General features: G+C 43.4%; 1 protein-coding gene across 5 annotated transcripts in view; it reads right to left on the bottom strand.

Annotated features, from left to right (window-relative positions):
• The window catches only part of Rbfox1 (RNA binding fox-1 homolog 1), a 1,556,838-nt gene that overhangs the window by 1,252,503 nt on the left and 281,233 nt on the right, over positions 1-23,102 (bottom strand). The gene's annotated exons all lie outside the window — the stretch shown is intronic.

Genomic DNA, 23,102 nt, shown 5'->3' with positions numbered 1-23,102 from the left:
CCCTGGGTATTAATCCCAGCACCCCATGTGGAAAGGTGAACTAAATCAAAATTCACAAGACTCAGTGTTGAAAAGAGTCATTTCCAAATAAAAATATCTGGGATTCCCAATGGGCTTAGACTCTTTCCAGGGTACCCTACATCCAGTGGACCATAACCTGTTTCTCCATGAGTGAACAAACAATAACAACAGAAGCAGAACTTTCTTCAGGATTCTGCGATCCTGGCTCAGGAATTGCCCAGTTATGGAGAAACTGTGAAATAATGTGCAACCAGACTTAGCAGTTCACAAGTTTCGGACTTTATTGAAAATATTATTTGCAGACATATTAAGGATGTATACTCTTTCTTATATGTGTTCTACACTTGTGATTGACATAGGTATAGAAAAATTTTCAACTTGGTGTTTATTCCCTGAGTGTTGATAAATTAGTGTGATCTGGGACATCAAATGGATTCAGACTGTTGGAAAGAAAGAGGTGTAGAGATAACTGAGCACACACAGAACTCTGAAGTGATGATGTAGGGTGAGTAGCTTCCTCTGAAAGTACGCTCACCCTTCAGTAACCTTTAGCTTTATGTTTTTATTTAGGTAACATATTTTAACGAGTGTAAAATCTCAAGAACCAATGTCTGTTTACCCATTCATCTGCCCATTCACTGTCTTATCCATTCACCTACACATACATATACCCACTCATTTACCCACATATCTATCCATCCATGAGCTCTTCTTCCATCTACCTTCCATCCTTCTTTCCATATACATTTCCATCCCAACAAACAATAATCTATCCAAGCTTCCATTCACACATGTGTCCATCTATCCAGCCACCCACCATTTATTCTTACTTTCATCTATGTATACCTATTCATCTACCCACACACCCAGCCCTTCACTCAGCCATCCACTTACTATTCCTCCATATATTAACTGCTCATTGCCCCATGTAAACATGCATCTATCTGTCTATACACATCTATCCATTAGTGCACCCATCCATTCAGCCATACCCACATACCTACACATCTACTCATATATTCTATCACCCATCCATCCATGTGCTCACCAAACCATCCATTCATATATGTATATATATATACATGTATATTTATGTGTATATATGCACACATATATGAATGTATGTGAATATATGTATGGGATGTACATGAATGATGGGTATGCATGTGAGGAAGTATGGGTGGGTAGACAGAAGATTGCAGAAATGAATATATATATATATATATATATATATATATATATGCATCTATCATTCTATCTACCCTTCCCCCAGCCATCTATATATCATGAATCCATCCACCCATTCACCCATGCATCCATCCTTGGATGTAGAGATTTTTCTACTCATGCATGCATTACCTGTGCATCCATGCATCTATGCATCCATGCATTCCCTTTTTTCTTCCCTTTGTCCACCCATCCATTGTCCTTATACTCACACCCATTCATTCACATACATCCTACTGTTTAGTCATTCACTCAGAGGTTTAGAGCACTTGTTCTTGCAGAGGACTCTGGCTATGTCCCTAGAGCACATATACTGGCTTATGTCATCCATAACATGAGTTCAATAGTATGCAATGCCTCCACCCCACCAACCTCTGGGCACCATACAAGCACACTGTACACACACACACACACACACACACACACACACACACACACACACAAACACACACATACAGAGAGAGAGAGAGAGAGAGAGAGAGAGAGAGAGAGAGAGAGAGAGAGAAGAGACTCATACATATAAAATTACTAAATCCAAAACAATTAACAAGAAAGTAACTTGTCAGGAAACTGAGATCTGAAAGATAAAGGTAACTAGATGAACATGACACTGGGATAAGAGTTGAGACAGTTCAGGAATGAACAGCTGACTCACAGGATTTGAACTAAGCATGAGAACTTCTGGCAAGAATAGAACTTGCTTGAACCTTTTGGATCTCCCAGTCCAGTGTGCAAATGTGTATGCCTCCTACTTATTAAAACAATTCTGTCTACTATAGACAGCCTCAAACTTCCCATATGTTCCCACCTTCCTGTCATTTCCTCTGTCCTGTAGCATATTCATGCTCCCTAATACCCAGCTATATCAAACTACCACAAAGCCCCAAGGCATCATTCCTCCTCAGGCCTTTGAGCATGTCCCTCTCTCACTGACTCCATCTGGCCCACAGTGAGCTCATGCTTCATTGCCAAATGAACATTCTGAGGGTGTTCTTGGCCCTTTATACTGTACTAAATCATTGGGAGGTTGCTGTGGTCATTTACACTTTCCTTTATGGGGACACAATTGCATAATCTTTCTAACCCTTTTTGGACTTGCACAACTCAGAGCATGAGAACTGAGGCAGGGTTTAATTGCACACCATAGTTTTGTCAACTGGCCCAATGCCCAGGCACTTACCAGTTGTTTGCCATATTGTATAGTCTAAGAAGCAATTCCTCACTGACCCAAAGTGTTACAGCACCAAGGAAGGAGAGTGACCTCCATTCCAGGGGAAGGATTTCTCTGAATATCATGGCCTTCTCTTGTGTTCTAGTGTGTGGTACCCAGGTAATAGCAATTAATTTTATGTCTACATATGCCTAATGCCCACATCTCGCCATCTGTTTTTAACCTAACTTGAAGTTGAAATTAATCTTACATTCCCTCCTTTTCACTAATAAGAATGTGTCAAATTCTCCAGATAGGTTATTTTATAAAGAACAAGGGCTGAGAATATTGCTACAAGGTGAGGCTAAAAACACTCATTAGCTAAGGCACAGACAGCACTAAGAACCAAGATGCTCTCTGGAGTTCCAGTGAAAAGATACATGGTGTGTGTGTGTGTGTGTGTGTGTGTGTGTGTGTGTGTGTGTGTGTGTGCGTGTGCGTGTGCATGTGCATGTGCGTGTGTGTGTGTGTGTATTTGTTTATGTGGATGTGTTTGTGTATATGAGAGCACACATATATGTATGCAGATACAGGTGTGTGTATGCTGTGGAAGCCAGAGGTCAACCTCATGTATCATTCCTCAGTTGTCCTCCACTTAGTTTTTTGAGACAGGTTCTCTTCATTGGCCTGGAGCTCACCAATTTGGCTAGGCTGACTGGGCAGTGAGTCTGGAGATTCAGTCACCTTGTCTCTACCTCACCTGTGCTGATATTACAAGCATGTGCTACCGTGCCCGGCTCTTTATGTGGGTTCATGGAGACTGAGCTCAAGTCTCCATGCTTGCACGACATACACTTTCCTCATTCAGCTATTCCTATAACCCTGTTTTATTAACTGATGATTTTTGAACACTCTCTAAATATTAAGAAGCATTCAGAAAGAACCTTAAGCCTCAGTGGACCTGGCTGCATTTCTATCCTACTGAGACTGCACCAGGGATGAAGAGCTAATGTGAAGAAACTTGAAAATGCTCACCAGACACGATGGGCTTGAATGCACATCTATGCATTAGGCCCTTCCCCCTCTGCCGTCCATCCAAATGGGAGGACAAAGAAAAAGCATGATTATTTCTAAGACACTGGAGTTGGTGACCCCTGGGCTGACAGTAGGTACTTTAATGTCTAAGCAGGACTGGTCCCTTCAATGTTTTAGACTCTGCCACCCACTGACTCTTGGCTCTGCAATGGCGTTTCCTCCTGTCTCCAGGCCTGCACTCCTAGTCCTGTACAGGACAGCCTGGCCATCCTTACAAAACTCAAGAGACATTACTGGATCATTTGGATCCTTCCTCCATCGCTTTCTGCTTTATTCCACATTATTTAATGACATGGATTGACACCTTGTATCATGGAACTCTGCACCCCCAGCCTTATTTATTTATCTGTGAAGTCTCACTCCAGTTTTGTGTATTCATTAATTCTAGAAGAGACTTCTCCTGCCACAGGGAGGTCACACATGCCTCAACTTTGACCTGGAGTGCTGGTCACACCTAATCAGCTCCCGAATGTCACTACCTCCATATGGAGGCACCCCGCACAATGGCCTCAAGAGCCCATTATCTTTCCTTCATAGTACATTGCAAGCTTTCATTTTGCATTTAATTTTAAAAGCATGCCTGTCTACCACCATGCAAGTTCTGTGCAGTCTCAGCTCTTGCTCTGATGTGAATGTCTTCAAGAGGAGGGGCATTGGCCAGAATTTACCCAAGGAAGGAAAGTCAGAAGAAAGAAAGAGGGAGGAAAGATGGGCTCAGTCACCTGTGATAGTCAATCTCTGTCTGAGTGTGCACATGTGTACAGGTATGTGTGTGTGTGGTACACTGTATGTGAAGGTGTATGTTCAGGGCAGAAGTGTATGTTCAGGGCAGAGGTTGTTTGTTTGCTATGCCAGTATCTCTCACTGGTTCTGAACATGTTAATTCAACCAGGCTGGCTAACTAATGCATGTCTGCCTGTACCTACTTCTCCAGTATCGGGATTACAAATGAGCAGTTCCAGCTGTTATTGCACATGGGTTCTGAGGTGTGAACTCAGGTCTCTCTGTACTTGCAGGGCAAACAGTTTACAAACTGAGTCATCCCCTCAGCTTTGAGAAGGTTCATCTTTGTTATGAACTTAATTGGCTTAAGAAACCACAGGCACTTCTGCCCATGCCTGTGACACATGTGACAATGACATCACAAAGGCTCTGACCCAATGAATGGGTTTATCTTCCATAGATATGTAATCTGGTGGCATAATCTGTAGGGGTTAAAAATGTGGGAGGTGGGATGCAGTTGTGAACAAGATAACTGGAGGCTGTACCTGCGGCCACATCTTGCTCTGGCCTCATCCTGTATGCCTTTTCTTTACTTCTTATCTTGAATGGCAAAGCTCTGCTACCACACCTGACTCCTGCCATAATACTGTACCTCACAGTGGGCCCACAGTCTAAACAAGCAACCCCTCATTCTGTTGTTTGGATCAGGGTTTGGTCACAGTGACTTGCTTCATTACTTTGTGTCACTATGACCAAATTCTTGAAAGAAACACCTCAAAAGAGAAAGAATTTATTTTGACTTAATGTTTTCAAGGGTCTCCTTCTAGGTTGCTGGAGAAGGCATGGCAGCGAAGCTCAGTCTGTGGGGATAAAGTGTGAGACTGCCTAGCTTAGGCTAGACATCTGAACTCTTAGTCAAGGATGCACTAAGCTGGACTAGAAGCTGTCCAAATCAAGGTTATTTTTCCACAGGAATTTGGACAGTATTTGTAAATTATTCACCTTCTGCAACAAATAACTCAAAAAAACATGGAGTTGCTGCACCCTCTCATTTGTGCAAAAAGAAAAATAAGAATCAGGTTTGAACCCAGAGCCATGAGCAGAAGGAAGGAGAGGAGAGGGAGAACTGTGGAAGCAGGACTGTCACAGGGATTTTTGATATCACGATTAGATTAGAGGTGGTTTAGAGTCAACTCCCACCATCTCTGCAGGCACTTCTCCCACTGTTAGAGAAACAAAGGCATCACATGCCTGACCAAATGTCTGAGGACATCCAGAAACTGCACAAGGTTCTCTGTCTACGTAGCATTCAGGTAAGCTAGCAGGACTAGAGACCAGCAACAATGCTAGGTACTCCCTCCCCGTGCTTTGCGATAGCTCCTGTTTATACTCAGATGTGTGCAAGTGAACTGTGTGGAACACACCAGCAGCATCAGCAGGTGCAGGAAGTATTCCCACCCAGCAGTTTGCAATAGGCATCTGCTGATGGCAGAGCCTGAATTCTGACAAGATCAGCACTGGTCAGATCTGGGAAGGAAGAAGGATTCTTCGACTTCCTTAAAATAGTAACCAGGTATCCTTAGAATGATGCCCACACTTGCTTAGAATGGAGCTGAGACAAGGAAAGCTGAGAAGTCCCAGACACATAATAGGAGGCTGCTTTCCAGTGACACCAACATATGGTGGCTGTCTGACCTGCTGTAGTCATCTGGGCCTAACATCTAGTGTGACCTAGATTCTCTGCAAGGTCAGAGCACCCTAAACATTCCACTCAGAACCAAAGGATCATTTTCCTATGTGTTTATGGATTATTTTCTAAAAGGAGCCATGAACAAATGTAGCCCCTCCTACCACTGCATTCAAGAGTGCATAGACCCAGGACAGCATTAAGATACCCTTGGACTTGAGTAGTTGACTCCCTTCAATCAACCCTGATGGCTTTCCCACAACCCCAAAACAGTTGCTTGGTCTCTGTACTGAGTATGCCCCCAGGAGCTGTTCTCTTCTGATGTCTATTTGCTGAAGTTAAGAACAAGACCCAAGAGCCAATTGTTCTAAACAAAACCAGAATGCCCATGCTGTCTCATGTCCCCCACTGTCTCATGTCACCATGACTTCAAGGTCTCTTGATCCTGCCCTGTCTTCCTCTGTCTAGTGGATATGCAGTTGAATTTTGCATCTCCATGGAGCTCTTTGTTATTCCAAGCATAGCACATGAGAGCTTCATTTTCCCTACTCAGAGCCCAGCCAGCATCACAAGGCTCTATCCCTCACAAACATCCATCTCTGTGTCTGCCTCCTCTTGGACCAGAAGCCCCTCAGATCCCTGGAATGTGTCTAGAGAGCTGACTCAGATGATAATGTGCTTAGTCCTTAGTTAGATCTCAGAACTCATGTAAAGCTAAGTACAATGTCATGCAATTGTAATTCCAGTGATGGGAAGAGAGAGACAGAGATGCCAGTGACTCACTAGTCAGTCAGCTTTGCCTACATGCTGAGTTCCAAGCTAGTGAGAGACCATTTCAAAAATAACCCAAAAATCTGTACATATGTCTACTAAGGAAGCATACCCAATGTTGATCTCTGTTAGGCACACACACGTATGCACTCCACATATGCACTTCATATATGCACTCTATATACACAAAAAGTAAGAGACTATAACAAGGAAAAGGGACACCTGAGCAGAGAACCCACAGTTGACCTCTGGCCTCCATATGTGTGCACATACTTATACATAAATGAACATACCTATGATTGAACACACACATGCCTCAGGTTGTGTTATCATCCTCATGGGTGACATCATTGCAAGGTATTGCACACAGACTTGATTTCAAAATTTCTCCATGCACTGATCAGTGAGCAATTTTCTTGGCATCCCTGAGCCTTGGTTTTCTCTCACTTGAGTGTTAACACAGATTCCACACATGACTGCCTAGTGCTGCTGCTGATTCTGTGCTCATCAAGCCACATGTGAACGTGGTCAAGGGTGATGTCATCTCCTTCTAGTCTTCCCAGTAAACAAGATGTGTGTGTGTTCATGTGTATGCATGTATTATGTTCATATATGAGCAGGTGTGTGTGTGTGTGTGTTCATGTGTATGCATGTATTATGTTCATATATGAGCAGGTGTGTGTGTGTGTGTGTGTGTGTGTGTGTGTGTGTGTGTGTGTACCTGTATGCATGTGCAGGCCAGAAGTGAACTTTGGCAGTTGTTCTCTGGTGTCACCTAGCTTGCTTTTTGAAATTGAGTCTCTCCTTTGACCTGGAGCTCATGAATACAGCTAGGTTGACTACCCAGTGAACCTCAGGAATCCTCCTGTCTCTGCTTCCCCTGCACTGGAATTACAAACGTGCACCACCATACCTGGACTTTCTGTGTGTGTCTCAGAGGAGCCAGCTCAGGCCTCCACACTTGCATGGCAAGAAAATTACAAGTCAAACCTCTCCCAAGCTTGCAAGCAAAGCTTTACTATGAGGAGCCTGTGTTAGGAGTCACACAAGCCTGCAAACAAAGCTTTACTATGAGGAGCCTGTGTTAGGAGTCACACAGCTCCTGGTGTTTACTAGGTGCTCATGAAAGGTTTCTGAAAATAGAAAACCCACGGGAGAGCTTTCTAATTGATGGAATACAATGGTAGCTGCTAGCCCAAGGCGGATTTGACTTACTATTCTGTTTAAATGTAATAAATGTCAATTAGTCTGTCTGCTGCATTTAATACAACAGTGCTCACTCACTCAGAGGAGCTTGGGACTATCTCTAACTGCTCAGTAGAAATACTACTCCCCTGTTCACCCTCTAAGGAGACAAACCTCCACCAGAAGCTCCAGGGACCCTCAGAGTCTGGCAATATTACACCCCACACCTGCCCTGCACTGGGCTTCATCTTGGTATGTGTAATTTCCTGTCTTGGCCTTACAGGAGATTTCCAGTGTTTGGGCTGTAGGGTATGTCCTGATTAAAAAGAATCCTCCCAATTACAGCTTGGCACGAGACTTCTTGTCACACGCTCTCTGCCACCAGCCTCAGCTTCCCTGTCAGCAATAAGAGTCTGCAGTGCCTAACTGTAAATGAAAACCCAGGGGTAAGCTTGGGTCCCTGGCTCCTGGGCTGTGCCAGATCTTTTAATTTGCACTGTCTGTCAAAGGGACGTGGTCGTGTGCATACTCCAAAGACTCCCTCAGACTGGATTCAAGGCCAGAAAGAACTAAGGTATGAAAGTCTTATCCGAGAGACTAGATTTGAACCCACTGGAGATGACAGGGCCCACGGAAGGCAGCTGGGCCCTTTTTAGTCAGCTCCTAACTTGTGTGAGTCCCACTACGAAAAGGGAGCTGAACTCCAGGGAAATTTCAAGGCATCTTGATATTATTTTTCTATCAAGCACATAAGACAGAGCACTGAATTCAAAGGAAGCTACCAAAACACTTTGAAAAGAAATATACACACGAGACCTGATTATTTCAATCTCTGTAAAATTAAAACTTTCTGGGGATGGGAGGAAGGAAGAGGCACATGTTTGGAAGCAAAATGTAGGTTCTTTCTTTTAATCAGAGAGGTGTCATGGCTCAGTGCTGGAGATGCAGGGAAATGCTCAAAGTCTAAGCATAATGTCGCTGAAAGAAAGATGCTGAGCAGAGGTGATTCAGAATAAAGACAACAAAGCCTTTGGTATGCCTCTGGGTCTCACCTGTGGCTTTCACTTGCTTGTTTTGTGTGCGCACATAGATTTTCATCTGTGCCTTTACACGTATGTGTGGGGAACGCCAGTTGCAAATATGTGTGAGTATGCTGTGGTGGGGGTGGGCAGAGATTGACATCAGATGTCTTCCTCAGTTGTTTCCCATCTTGTTTCTCTTTTAGATGTGGACACTCACTGGATCTTAAGTCTGCTGATTTGGCTAGACTGCCTGACCAAGGAGCCCCAGGGATGCTCCTTTCTCTGCCTAGCAGCAGTGGAATTCTAGACACAGAACCTTCCTGGCTTTTGTGTGGTGCCAGGGGCTTGATCTCAGGTCCTCATACTTCATGTGAAGTACTCATGATGAGCACTTTATTGGCTGAGGTAGCCCTCTATCTTTCCACATATCCATCTGTCTAAAGGTGAAGTTTGCAATTCCACTGCTCCAGATTGCCTGGCTAAAGGTCCTGCTTTTAGGCTCAAGAGGAATTCCATAGCATCTGCTTAAAAAACTGCTCTTCTAACTGAATCAGGCTCCTGTGGGCTTCTGTGACTAATGATATCTGTGGGACAAGTCATATAATAAGAAGAATTCAGAGCTAGGCAGAAAGACTGATTCAATTCCTACAACTATGCCCATCAAGTGTCTATATAGATTAGGGCAGATGACTAGGATTTGAGGGATTGCATCCATCCAACACATAGCCATTGGTTTGTCAATAAAGTTTTACTGGAAAGCAAGCCTGTGCATTCATTATGGCAATTTTCCTGCTACAGCATCATACACTCTGTAATTCATATGCTCAACAACACTCTACATAGCTCTTTGTAAATAGTGTTTGCCAAACTCAGGTATTGAGGTTCAGATAGATTCATACACAGGTTCACAAGAATCTACCAAGTGTGTCCAAACCTTTGACACTGCTATACAAGATTGTCATCTACAAAGTCATGTTCAGGAGGCAGACAATTAAACTTAAAAAGGAAACTGAAATCTCTCATATCTTAACTATGTATGTTTTGTGTTAGGCTCCATTGGTGTTTAATCTCAGTACATGAGACCCAGGGTCCATGGGTTGGATGTGCCTGAAAGAGTTACAATGCTGATAGTCTAAAATTGGTGTAGAAGTGCCCCACATTTGTAATTTTATCAGTCAGAGACTGAGGCAGGAGCATTGCCATGAGTTTAAGGTCAATCTTGGCTACAGAGTGAACTTCAGAACAACTTAGACTATAGGAATGGGGAGGGGTCAGGGGGTGACCTCAGAGAAGCTAGGGAAAGTGGCAGGACATAATCAAATTTTAATCAAAATTATATGCACTATATGAAATTCTCAAAAATAGATAAATATTTTTAAAAGCCAAAAGATATGGAATATTACTTTACTTGAATATGCTTATTCAGGTTATTACTAATTTATTTATACTATAAAATAAAACTAATAAATTGTAAGCTCATCATTGTTCAATAGCAATTATGCAATAATCACTTTTATTTATACCTTTAAAGAATTGTAAATTATAATCTAATTAGTGCTGGCTTATTGTAGCTCTCTTATTAAGATGTAAGTAATATAAACTACTCATAACCCAGTAAGTAGTGGGCAAGAATAGATCAATAGCAACCAACCACTTGGCACTTTACATGCACAAGTGCGCCCAAATTTAGCCACCCTCAGTCCGTCCCCTTTAAAGGCCACTCTAGTCAATAATATTCCTCAATAACCTGAGGATTAAAGTTTTCCAGTTTCATGATGAAGGAGCCATGGGCACTGGGGCTCTGTCCATGGTATGAGGAGTTAGTGATAAGCCCTGTTACTTCTAGAAGGATAAAAAGGGAGATCTGTGGCTTGCTACCATGTATCTAGCTCCACTTCTGAGGCCCTATGCTAGAAAGCTAGACTCAAACCAAAGAGGTGCCACAAGCTTCCAAAATAGTGCCTGTGAGAGATATTTCATCTTCAAAACATAACAAGATGTTGAACTTGGTCTTTCAGGATCTGAAGAACTTGCCCCAGGTCTTACAGCTTGGAACCAACACAGCAGCGATCAAACCACAGCTGTGAGTGGCTCTCAAGTTCATATCTTTAACTGATATTTAGTCCGCCTCCCTTTCAAAAACAGGCTCTGCTGTCCAGCATGGCTCCATGGTGTGGCCCCAGGGCTGATTTCTCACATCACTGACTTTACAAAGCAGCGTCCTTGCAATGTCCTAGCCCAGTCTCACCGTGAATATAATCTCACAATTCCTATCCCTAAAAGGGGAGTTTTAGAAAGGACTTTGATTACCTAGAGGAAGGGTCCAGGGCAGAGCAAAACAGAGAAATGGATTTGTAAATGCCTTCAGAAAGTCTTAGGTTGAACAATAAGAGACTAGATGACCACTTTGAACTGGCAGTGGGCTTTACATGTAACCGTTAGATGAAAACACTCCTTCTCTGCACCGTATGAAGGGCTGACCTATCTCCAGTAAAAGACATGAGACTCCCAAGAAAATGTTCATAAGATCATGTGGCATGAACTGACAGAATCCAGCAGTATCTTCCACTGGTGCCACTTGCTCTGGAGACAACCAATGCACCTCATTCATAAAGAAATACCCCAAAAATTGTCACCTGAAAGAGAAAAGCAACCTCTGAAAACATGAATACAAGGAGCTACCCTCCTTCCAATGCATGGGTGATACTGAATCAACAGAAAGGCCCTGGTAACCCAGTGATCTCCCAGAGATAGCCTAAAGGGAAAGAAAAGGGAGTGTGCGGTGGCTCTTGCCCACTACTCACCTCTCACCTCAGCCTCTTCTTAGCAGAGCTTGCCCTCATGCATTCCTGATGGAAGCTTAAGGACATACCCTTGTCATGTCTGTCTGTGTTGCTATGGCAAGAACTCAGAGGGAATTATTTCCCTCCAGGATGCACTGCATCAAACCCAGCTCTTGAAACAGGCAGAGTGCTCGCCACATAGCGGCCCCATGAACAATGAGTGAGTGAATAACTCCAGGACTAGCCCACACTGCCTCCTGCACCCCACAACAGCTCTCTACTGTCTGTCTTTCTGTAGCAGCTCTTCCTTTAAGCCTATCTTCTCCTTGTGCCCTGTGGGCAGCTCTCAGAGGTCAGCAAAAACACAAACCATGCCTTTAAAGGTGTGAGCAGATGCCAGGAAGCAAGGTCTGGCCTTGGAAGTCATACCCACTTGGCTGATCATTCCCAGTTGAACAAGGAATGAAGATGGCCTTCATAACTTTCCTACAATGCTTAGATGATATAAGACACAAGGTTTTACCTAATCAAGTTGTATCCAAGTCCTCCTCTCTACACTAACTTGGTCTTAGCAAACAATACAGAGCCAGCTGATGGCTCAGCAGGTAAAGATGCCTGCTGTAAAGCATGACAAGACCTAAGTTTAATACCCAGGGCTCATATGGTGAAAAAAGAGAGCCAACTCTTTTCTCTGACTTCCACACATGCACCATGGAATGAACATTTTTACATACACACACACACACACACACACACACACACACGTGCGCACACACACACACATATACACACATGAGAGAGAAAGAGAGAGCGCAAACATTTTAAAAAGCAAGTTAAAAATGACTGAAATCCTATAACCTAAAAGAGTTCAGTAAATGTTTATTCAAGTCCAACATGAGCATGAGCTTGTAAGTTTATATGAAGCATTAACAAGGGTGAGGAGGGAAATAAACAATAAGACAAGGGCCACTCATTGCTCATCTCTGTGTTCTTGCTGTAGCCCTGTACTCCAGGCATCGCCTCATAGTTTGTAATGAAGTATGATACTCACAGATGCTAAGGACTAGGGCAGATTCCACTTAAGCTAGAATTTATCCTCTATCTGAATGGCCACTAGGATGGACTAATTTAAGGATGAAAAAATTTCATTGCAAATAGATGTCCCTTGGCTGTCCTGGGAAACATCTAGGACAACCTACGAGAGTCTTGAGCATGTCTGCATGTGGGAGGAGTTAATGTGCACCAGGACACTATGATGAGCTCTTACCACAAGGAGAATAACTAGCTCCTAACCAGCCACTCATGATTCCCATCATCCCATTTGTTCTCTAGACCTACTATTAAAGACACTGTGAGGATGCATCTAACAAGTTAAAAAGAGGCTAATTACAAATTGAGCTTATTATGGCTTGAAATGTCTCCCTCTAGGTTCTCTTTCCAATGTTTTCTCCCTGGCATGTGGTGCTCTTTGAGATGGCCTTGAACTATAGGAGGTAGGTTTTGGCTAGAGAAGGAAGACATGGGCTTGGAAAATCAGAGGGTGTCTGCCTCTGCTTTGTCCCCTTCTTTCCTTCCTAGTCTTTGTGACCAGCCTCTGCATCGTGCTCTGGTCATCAAGAATATGCTGTGTAGCTGGACAGTGGTGGCACACGTCTTTAATCCCAATACCTAGGAGGCAGAGGCAGGCGGATTTTTGAGTTCAAGGCCAGCCTGGTCTACAGAGTGAGTTCCAGGACAGCCAGGCTATATAGAGAAACCCTGTCTTGAAAAAAAAATGTGCTGTTTGAAGTCAAATAAATCTCTCACTCACACTAGAGTTGACTCTACAGTTATGATGACGAAAGTGACATAAAGGCAAGCATTATTCTCCACACCATGCAAAGCAAGCTCCCCCCGCCCCCCAGCCTGTGACACATTGTGTCAGGCCAGGAGCTCCACAGAAAGCAGTCTCCTGGAATTCTTCACTATCACCCTCTTCTATTCACAACTTTGGGTAGGTTGGCAGCTAAGCTACCATACACCCAGCAAGGTGAGATGGAGAATTGATAAAGTAATCAGGAATCTCACAAGAGGGCACGTCTCAGGCAGATTTATAGAGCTGGGGTACACACCACATCTCGGGAATGCAAGGTGCCTTGGCTCATTAATCATCTTTTACTTTGAATCTATTTCTCAATGAAAAGTAGCTTTCTTTTTCTATTATCAAGATGAATGTGTCAACAATACACAGTTGCATAAGCCAAACCATGGGGAGGAGGAAAAGAAATAGACAAGAGTTTTTAAAAGGCAAAAAGGAAACCTGGGTCCATAGTGTGATGTAGTTGCTTAGATTGCAGCTTTATTTACACCATGGAGAACACTTTCTTTTTGAGCTTTATAACTCACTGCTCTAGGAAGGAAAAGAAACTACCAGCTGCTTGGCTCAACGGGAATGAGAGGACATGCGTGGAGCAAGCCCATCCTCTGCCTTGTTGATCTCAATAGTTTTGTAGGAAAAAAATCTATTTAATGTGTATTATACTCCAGAGTTTCTTATTACCTCAATAAATTCAGACTTGAGAAGATGGCTCAGAATTAAAATGTCCCTAAAATGATGGGTTCTAAGCTACAATATGTGGACATCATTTTTTTTTCTCCAGAGAGAAAATCAGTTTACCAGAATTCATTCTGTGCTAGGAAACAATCTCCCAACTGTGCTTGAAAATTCAAGCAGGTCTCATCATTCCAAGAATGTAATCTCAAGGAAATTGTAACTATCAAGCAGGCTCGGTGCAGTTACCTTTATGGACACAGTGCAAAGCACCATGTCCTGATGGCATTGGTATGCTTGGGTCTGTTCTCTTGCATGGGAGACACTCCACCTCCACATAAACATTTCTGAATGCTATTCCTGATAGTCATTTTATTCCTGTGTCCCCGGGGCTATTTTTCAAAGGCATATTGCTACATTTTTTTTTTCTTTTTACCTCTGAAACATTTTTTTCCTAACTCTGTTGCTCAGGAAACTAGAAGGCTTCAAATTTTTTCCAAGTTAATCACTCAAAGAGACATGAGCTTTTATCCTTTTTCTGATATAAGCTACTTGCTTCAATTTGAATCTCTCTGAGCCTCCACTTCCTTTTTTCATATGAGAGAAGTTGTGGGAATGCTGGAGAGGGCTCAGTGGTTAAGAGTGCTCACTGCTCTCCCAGAGAACTGGAGTTTGGTTCCCTGTTCCCAAGCCAGTTCTATAAAGATAAGATGAGAGAGCTAACTCCCTCATTTGGCCTCCATGTGCAGCTGCACTCACATGCACATACACTGAGACAGACATAATTAAAAGAAAAGGAAAGGAAAAGTAACCTGGAATTTCTTACATTAAAAATTGCCTTTCTTATGTTGGGGTTGTGGCTCACATCTGTGATTTATAATACTTGGGAAGCTGAAACATTGCCATGAGTTCTGGGCCAGCCAGAGCTACAAATAAGTTCTGGCCACCCTGAGCAAAAGTGTGAGACTCTGTCTCAAAAGATAAGATAAAATAAAATTGTTTTTCATTTGTGTTTATAAATTATCTGGAAAATATGGATGTTTCTTGGTCAGCAAAAAAAATAGAGCAAAGAGACCCTAAAGGTGTCCATGTCAGTCAAAAGTCAAAGCCCATGCACTTTTGCGGGGTGGCGGGCTGTGCAGACAACCCGGCCTTGGTTGAGCAAAGGTCTGGAACTCCGGAGTCCCTGTAGGTGGTGATTTCTGCCTGCATGGGACAGAAGGTGTTTGACCACGCCTCCTGGGCCCCTGGCTTCTGTCTTAGCTACAGCCCCACCTCTAGAGAGGTGTGTGTGGCCAGCAGTCATGCAAACAAGGTTTCCCCAAGTTCTCAGTCCAAGCCAATGAGAATTACCTGCTGTCAAACCCTGAATCACCCCCAAAACTGTATATAAATCCTATCCAGGGAATTAAAGGTGTGCGAGAACTATTCCATCCTCTGAGCCTTTTGTTCTAAGAGCTGTAACACTTGTAACACTTGGGAAGAGGTCTGGTCTCCCAAAACTGCCGCCTGAAGCTCTGCCTGACTCCTCACTGGCTAGTAGGCCCAGCCCACCCTGACTCAGTGCAGGGCAGTGCCGAGTAACTGAGCATGGCAGAGGCAGAGGCAGAGGCGGAGGTGAAGCCAACTGCAGCAGCAGAAGCAGTGGAAGCGACTTCCTCTCCTGCCCGTGCTCACTTCCCTTCGCTGAAACTCACACCAGGCCGGGCCAGAAATCTCGGGGAAAACCTCTGGTACACAGGCCCACACACTCTCAGAATGAATTCTCCTGCCCTGCCACCCTAAAAAAGAAAAAAAAGTAATCAAAAGAACAAACATCCCACTTGATCAGAAGAGAATATTTTAATGGGCTTATGAGCACTGAAGTGAAATTTCAAAGATAAAATAAAATTCCTGATAGACAATCCTTCATGACCAGCAAAAAAGAACCAAGCCATTTGCTACAAGATTCCAGAAAAGCCGACGAAGAAATGAAGAGCATTCAGCAGATATTGGCTCAGTGTGGCTCAAATCCTTTGGGATCCAGAGAAATGAAAAGCATAAAATCAGAGCAAAGTCATGAAAAGTTCAGTGAACGATCAGAGTTGCTTGGGGGGATTTTAGGGGTTGAGTTTGAGCCCTGGGGAGATGGCTGGATCTCCCCAGGATCCAGGATGCAGGAAGACCTGCATCTGTGTCCCCAACACCTATGACAGCAGCATAGGTTGGGATAGAGAGGCAAGAGCTGCACTCACATGCAGGGCCCAGCTCTCTAGCTACACAGACTAAGGAAGTGAAGAGCTTCCTGCTCAGTGTCCAAAGGGATAATGGAGGTCACTCAGTGTCCTGCTTTGGCCTCCTCTTGTGCACACATTTGCATACCTGCTAACTGCACACACACAAACACACGTTCAGGGAGATAATGTCTATTTGTGGCATACCATGTGTACTTTTAAAATATACTGTGGGATGCTAAGTCAAGTTTCCATGTAAAGCCTTACACATCAATCTGAGGTGTGGACACTTGTCTCTATTCTTACTATTCTCAAGTTAGTTTGGCTTTTTTTTTCAAGTACAATAGATATTATTAACTATAACTACCAAAAGGAACAGTAGGCTCATAGACCTATTTTTTTGCCTGACATATTGCATCTATTCATCAATATTTCTCCAAATATCCACCTCAACACCAAGCACATGACTCAGTCATTCTGAAGACAACTTTTGTAGATTTTTCCACCTGCAAAAGCTGGTGATAAAGTCCCTTGCCTTCATCCGTGCTGATTCAAATGGCAGAATCCCTGTTTCAAGCTGAGTAATAATGCATTGTCTCCCTCTCCCTCCTACCCCGCTCTGTGTGTGTGTGTGTGTGTGTGTGTGTGTGTGGTGTTAAAACTACTTAGGCTCCAGCCAGAGAATCTCAGTATGTGGCCCAGAGTTGTTTCAAGATCAGAATCCTTCTGCCTTACTTCTACCAAGTACTGGTATTCTGAGTCATTTATTTTATTTTCAGACAGGACTTATGTATCACAGACTGGCCTTGAACTCATCATGAAGCCGAGAATGACCTTGAATCCTTGATCTTCCTGTCTCCATCTCTCCAAGTGCTAGGGTTATACCAAGGACCACACTTGGTTTCTATAGTATGATGGCTAAAGCCTAGGCATTTGTGCATACCAGGAAAACTACCAACTCAGCTACATCTTTCGTCCTTTGGTGCCAGATTTTCTATGGAGAAAACTGAGCTTAGAGAGACTGGCTCCCTGAGGACATGTGAGCAGTGACCTTAACTGACATCATTTCCCACACTCCCACATCATGCTTTCAGCCTCTCCAAGTAAGTGAGTTTCAGCTTGGTCAGGCAACCATTAAGGGTGCATTAAGGAGGTCTGAGCAGAGGAGCAACCTGTTCTGACCTGAATATTAGGGGAAATCTGGCTGGGGAGCAGAGAATGGCCGGAGGCCAGCAGTGGAATCAGAGGCCGGGAAAGGCACTATCAAAAGCAGCCAGCCTTTCTGCTTGCTTATTTTTCTTTCTTCCTCTGGTGGCTTAGAGGCTTTGGACACGTTTCTTGACCTCTCTGAGCCCCAGTTATGATAGTTGTTTTGTGGAAATCTGGGTAGCATCAGTGGCTCAACGTTACACTGAGGAAGAACTATATGCCAAGAATCAGAATGGCCTCATAAAATGTGGTAATTTCACAAACGATGTTGGCTGTTTTATCATCTGTTATGGTAAAGATGTTAAGAGGCAAACAGAAGGCCAGGCTAGCCATTCAGCGGAGTCCTGGAACCCACAGTCAGGCTCCAGGAGCCTGTGTTTTCCTCGTCTTCATAGTACTCTGCCTGCATTATACCTCAGGGTTACCTTTCTCATATTGTTGGCTGCTGATGAGAATTGTTGCATTAGAGCAGTCTGAGACCATTAAAGATGGACACATTGTGGGAGGCAGGGTGGGACCCCATGCACATAGCTCCCCTCTCTTGTCCACACCTTAGTGTCCATGAACAGGTCTCTCCCCTGCTTTCTGAATCTCTGTTTTCCCATGTGGAGAATGCTGGGGTTTCCATGAACCCAAATCATCCTGCAGTGCCCATCCACCAGCCACCCCCTTCAGGAAATGGCATTCTCATATGCTAAGTTACATTGATATCTATATCTGGATAATATTCAGATTTTCCAGGATTCGTTTTGTTTCAAAAAATAATAATAAGCCTGGGACACCTTCTTTTGACAGTTTATCATTCCTGATCATCTCCTGGCAAATTAATGGTAAAGTTTCTTGATGCTTTGTAGAGAATATGTCTGGTGGATTGGTAATGTCTAGTGCTAACTGAACATGTTCATCAGCCCAGCTGAAGGCAAAGCTAGGGAACTCTGTAGCTGCATTGCTTAGAGTTTGAAATGAAGAGCCAAGCCTCCCTCAGTTCTTATGTTCTACTTCTCTGAAAACTTAAGCAAAACAATTTGTCAAATAAATGGACAGAGCTGAGGAATTTGCTGTCTACCTGTGGTATATAATACGACCTGGAAATCTGAAAGATTCCTAAAGCCATGAAGGGCAGGCATGAAGCTGTGAGAGATTCCAGACATGGTTCAGATTAATAGAAAGCAAAAGTGTCCTGCGTTCCATCTCACCCGGGTCAAAATGGCTCTCAACAAGAAAACACACAAGAAGAATGCTGTACAGTGTGAGGACAAGAACCATCACAGGGTGCTGACATGGTACAAACCTTGTGCATGCACTGTGGGAATCTGTGCTCAGTTTCCCCAGGAAACTAAAAATAGAATTACCATGTGGTCCAGTCATGCTGTTCCTCAGAATATAACCAAAGAATCAAAGTCAGCATATAGTAGAGACACCCACATATGAGGCTGATCTCTGCTTCTCCACTAACAACAGCTATAATACTGAATCAACACTAGCATTCATTAACAGATGGATGAAAAGAAAATGGACTTTGTTCACACAGTGGAGTATTATTCTCCCATGAAAAGGAAAGAAAGCATGCCATTTACAGGAATAGCATAGTTATGTCACACTAAAAACTAAGCTACACAAAAAGTCAATTATTTTATGTTTTATCTCTCATGAAACTTACATTTTACACACACACACACACACACACACACACACACACACATATGCACCCGCATCCGCACATGCACACCCACACACACACGCGCACATGCATGTGCCCTGGAACTAAAAGACAGACTATTAGAGCAGAGGAAAGAATGATGGAAGCAAATGTGTTCAGAGGACACAACATACTTTTATGGCCACATTCCAGATGTGAAAATTAAGGCACCTTGAGAAAAGGCCCTCTAAGTTTCCAAGGCTAAAGCCAGGGCATTGTGTTCCATACAACATGGTAATTTCCACCCCTCTGCAGGCACATAGCATGGACGTCAGAACCAAGGACAACAGCTCCTGTTAGGAAAGGGACAAGGTGGGCATGACTAGACCCAAAGGTGGGGTTTCTTTTGTTTTGTTTTGCTTTGCTTTGTTTTGTGACAGGGTCTCATATATTCTAGGGTGGCCTCAAAACTCTCCAGCAGTCATAGATGACCTTGAATTGATCATCCTGCCTCCATCTCCCTGGGCTGGGATTAGAGACCTGCACCACCAACCCTGGTTATGCAATGAGAGAGATCAACCCTGTAGCTCCAGGCAACTAAGACAAGCACCTTTCTGGCCAAGGCACTTCCCCAGTCCCACAGATGGGAGTTTCGTGGCATTAAGAACAAAAGCAAAGATATCAGTTGCTAAATGGAGCTTCGTGGCAAATAGCATTCTCTACTACTGAATGAATGAAGACCCTAGGCTTTGACTCCTCCATGGGAGAGGGTTTTTTCAGATGCTGATCACCTCTGCCTTTTTATGACGCCCCTGCCCTCCATGAAAAGTACACAGAAATGTTAGAGGAAATGGCTGTGTTACATTCACGTCCTGCTGGATTAGCATTTGGCCCAGGGGAACTTATCTGTGCTGAGGATCATAATCCTCCTTTCTATATCTCTGCAAACAAAACTGACAAAATGTTCCCCAAGCTCTCTGGAGTAACCTTCACACGTGTGGACAGCCAGCCTTGCCCACCTCTCCCTGTGAGAAAGAGCCCAGCTGTAGGTCATGTCGCCTCCCACATCACCTGCACATCAGCAGCTTCACGGGGTGAAATGAGGCTGCTTATCAATAAATACTGTGCCTGGAAGCATTTAGGGATGCAGAGGGGACCTGCTTGTTGCTGCAAATCTCCCACCAGTGTAAGAGTCTGAAACTTAATATTCAAACCCAACGGCAACCTTTATCCGCAGAGGACAGAACTCAGTAATAGAGCCCAGAGCTGTATGCTGAGACAGGCTAAGCACACAAACCTTAGGTGAAAAGACTTATTTAAGAGCTTCAGCCACAAGGAGAAATGAGTGACGGGGAGGGCATAAGAACGAGAGGGGATGGAGGAATACAGAGAAGAAAGAATATCAGGGGGGATGGCATAGGACCAGAAGGGGAGAAAAGGGGGCATGAAGAGGAAAGATGGAGCCAGAGAGAGGGAAGAAGGGCAGAGGCTAGACAGAGTGGGGAGAGAAGGGTGGCTAGATATTAAACAGAAGGGAGAGGGAAGGATCTTTGGAGAGCTAGAGAGAGAGGAAAGAAGGAAGCAAGGGAGAAGAAGAGGCAGATGGGAAGTACAGAAGCAAGAGAGAAGCAGATCAGAACAGGAGTGACAGCTGGCGAGACAGACAGGAGGCAAAGAGAGGGACTCCAGAAGTCACAGAACAGACAAGCAGATGAGAAGGGAGATGCAGGGAGAGAGGCAGAGGTTGGTAACAGGAGGCAGGGTTAGAAAGGGCCACCATGCAAACGACTGCAATAGTCACATGCTGATTCGACCTGAGAAATCCCCCCAGCATAATCCAGTAATTTGGTAGTGGAGTGTTGTGGGAGTTGGAAAGGAAACATACTAAGATGTACATGCTGATCTTGCCTTGATCACTCCTTATTTTACCCTTATCGAGAATTCAGAATAAGAGATGTACTCCTGAGGTGAGATTTCTCTCTGGTGACTTCCTAAGGTGGGTCTAGCCAGGAGGCACAGGCCTCAGAAGTGGCAGGGCAGCTTGTACAGGATCCTTTCTACCTTCATCTACACCTAGGAGGGATAACAGATCCACAGCTTTCTCTGTACTTTTCCTGCAAGTGGAGAGCCTGTCTCCAGGGTTTGCTCTGGCCCCAGGACTCAGGAGGGACAACTGATCCACAGCCCTCTGCACACAGGTCTTACCAGAGGAGAGCTGGTCTCCCAGAAGTGCTGACACAGGCTTACAGATCCACAGAAGGAACAAGCTCCAGCCAGAGACAGCAAGAACATCTAACACCAGAGATCAACAGATGGCGAAAGGCAAATGCAAGAATCTTACCAACAGAAACCAAGACTACTTGGCTTCATCAGAAGCTAGTACTCGCACCACAGCAAGTCCTGGATATCCAAAAACAACAGAAAAGCAAGATTTGGATCTAAAATCATATCTCATGATGATGATAGGAATATAAGCAGGGCATGAATAACTCCCTTAAAGAAATACAGAAAAACACAGGTAAACAGGTTCAAGCACTTAAAGAGGAAACACAAAAATCCCTTAAAGAATTACAGGAAAGCACAACCAAACAGGTGAAGGAATTGAACAAAACCTTCCAGGACCTAAAAATGGAAGTAGAAACAGTTAAGAAATCACAAAGAAAGACAACTCTGGAGATAGAAATCCTAGGAAAGAAGTCAGGAAGCATAGATGCAAGCATCACCAACAGAATACAAGAGACAGAAGAGAGAATCTCAGGTACAGAAGATACCATAGAAAACATTGACACAACAGTCAAAGAAAACACAAAATACAAAAAGTTCCTGACCCAAAACATCCAGGAAATCCAGGACACACGGAGAAGACCAAACCTAAGGATAATAGGTATAGAAGAGAGTGAAGACCTCCAACATAAAGGGCCAGTAAATATCTTCAACAAAATTATAGAAGGAAACTTTCCTAACCTAAAGAAAGAGATGCCCATGAACATACAAGAAGCCTATAGAACTCCAAATAGACTAGACCAGAAAAGAAATTCTTCTCACCACATAATAGTCAAAACACCAAATGCACAAAGAAAAAATATTAAAAGCAGTGAGGGAAAAAGGTCAAGTAACATAAAGACAGACCTATCAGAATTACACCAGACTTCTCACCAGAGACTATGAAAGCCAGAAGAACCTGGGTTGATATCATACAGACCCTAAGAAAACATAAATGCCAGCCCAGGCTACTATTACAAGCAAAACTCTCAATTACCATAGAAGGAGAAACCAAAGCATTCCATGACAAAACCAAATTTACACAATATATTTCCAAAAATCCAGCCCTTAAAAAGGGTAATAAATGGAAAACTTCACCACAAGGAGGGAAACTACATCCTAGAAAAATCAAAAAAGTAATCTTCCAACAAAACTAAAAGAAGATAGCCACATGAACAGAATTCCAATTCTAACAACAAAAATAACAGGAAGCAACAATTATCTTTCCTTAATAGCTATTAATATCAATGGACTCAATTCCCCAATAAAAACATATAGACTATCAGATTGCGCACATAAACAGGACCCAACATTTTGTTGCATACAGGAAACCCACATCAGTGACAAAGACAGACATTACCTCATAATAAAAGGCTGGAAAACGATTTTCCAAGCCAATGGTCCCAAGAAAAAGTAGCCATTCTAATATCAAATAAAATCGACTTTCACCCTAATGTGATCAAAAAAGATAAGGAGGGTCACTTCATACTCATCAAAGGTATGAACTCTCAATTCTAAACCTCTATGCTCCAAATGCAAGGGTATCTACATTCATAAAAGAAACTTTACTAAAGCTCAAAGCACA

Source organism: Mastomys coucha, unplaced genomic scaffold (genome assembly GCF_008632895.1).
Source record: "Mastomys coucha isolate ucsf_1 unplaced genomic scaffold, UCSF_Mcou_1 pScaffold12, whole genome shotgun sequence".
Lineage (NCBI taxonomy): Eukaryota > Metazoa > Chordata > Mammalia > Rodentia > Muridae > Mastomys > Mastomys coucha.
The sequence above is the reverse complement of the archived record's forward strand: the minus strand, read 5'-3'. Positions and strand labels throughout refer to the sequence as shown.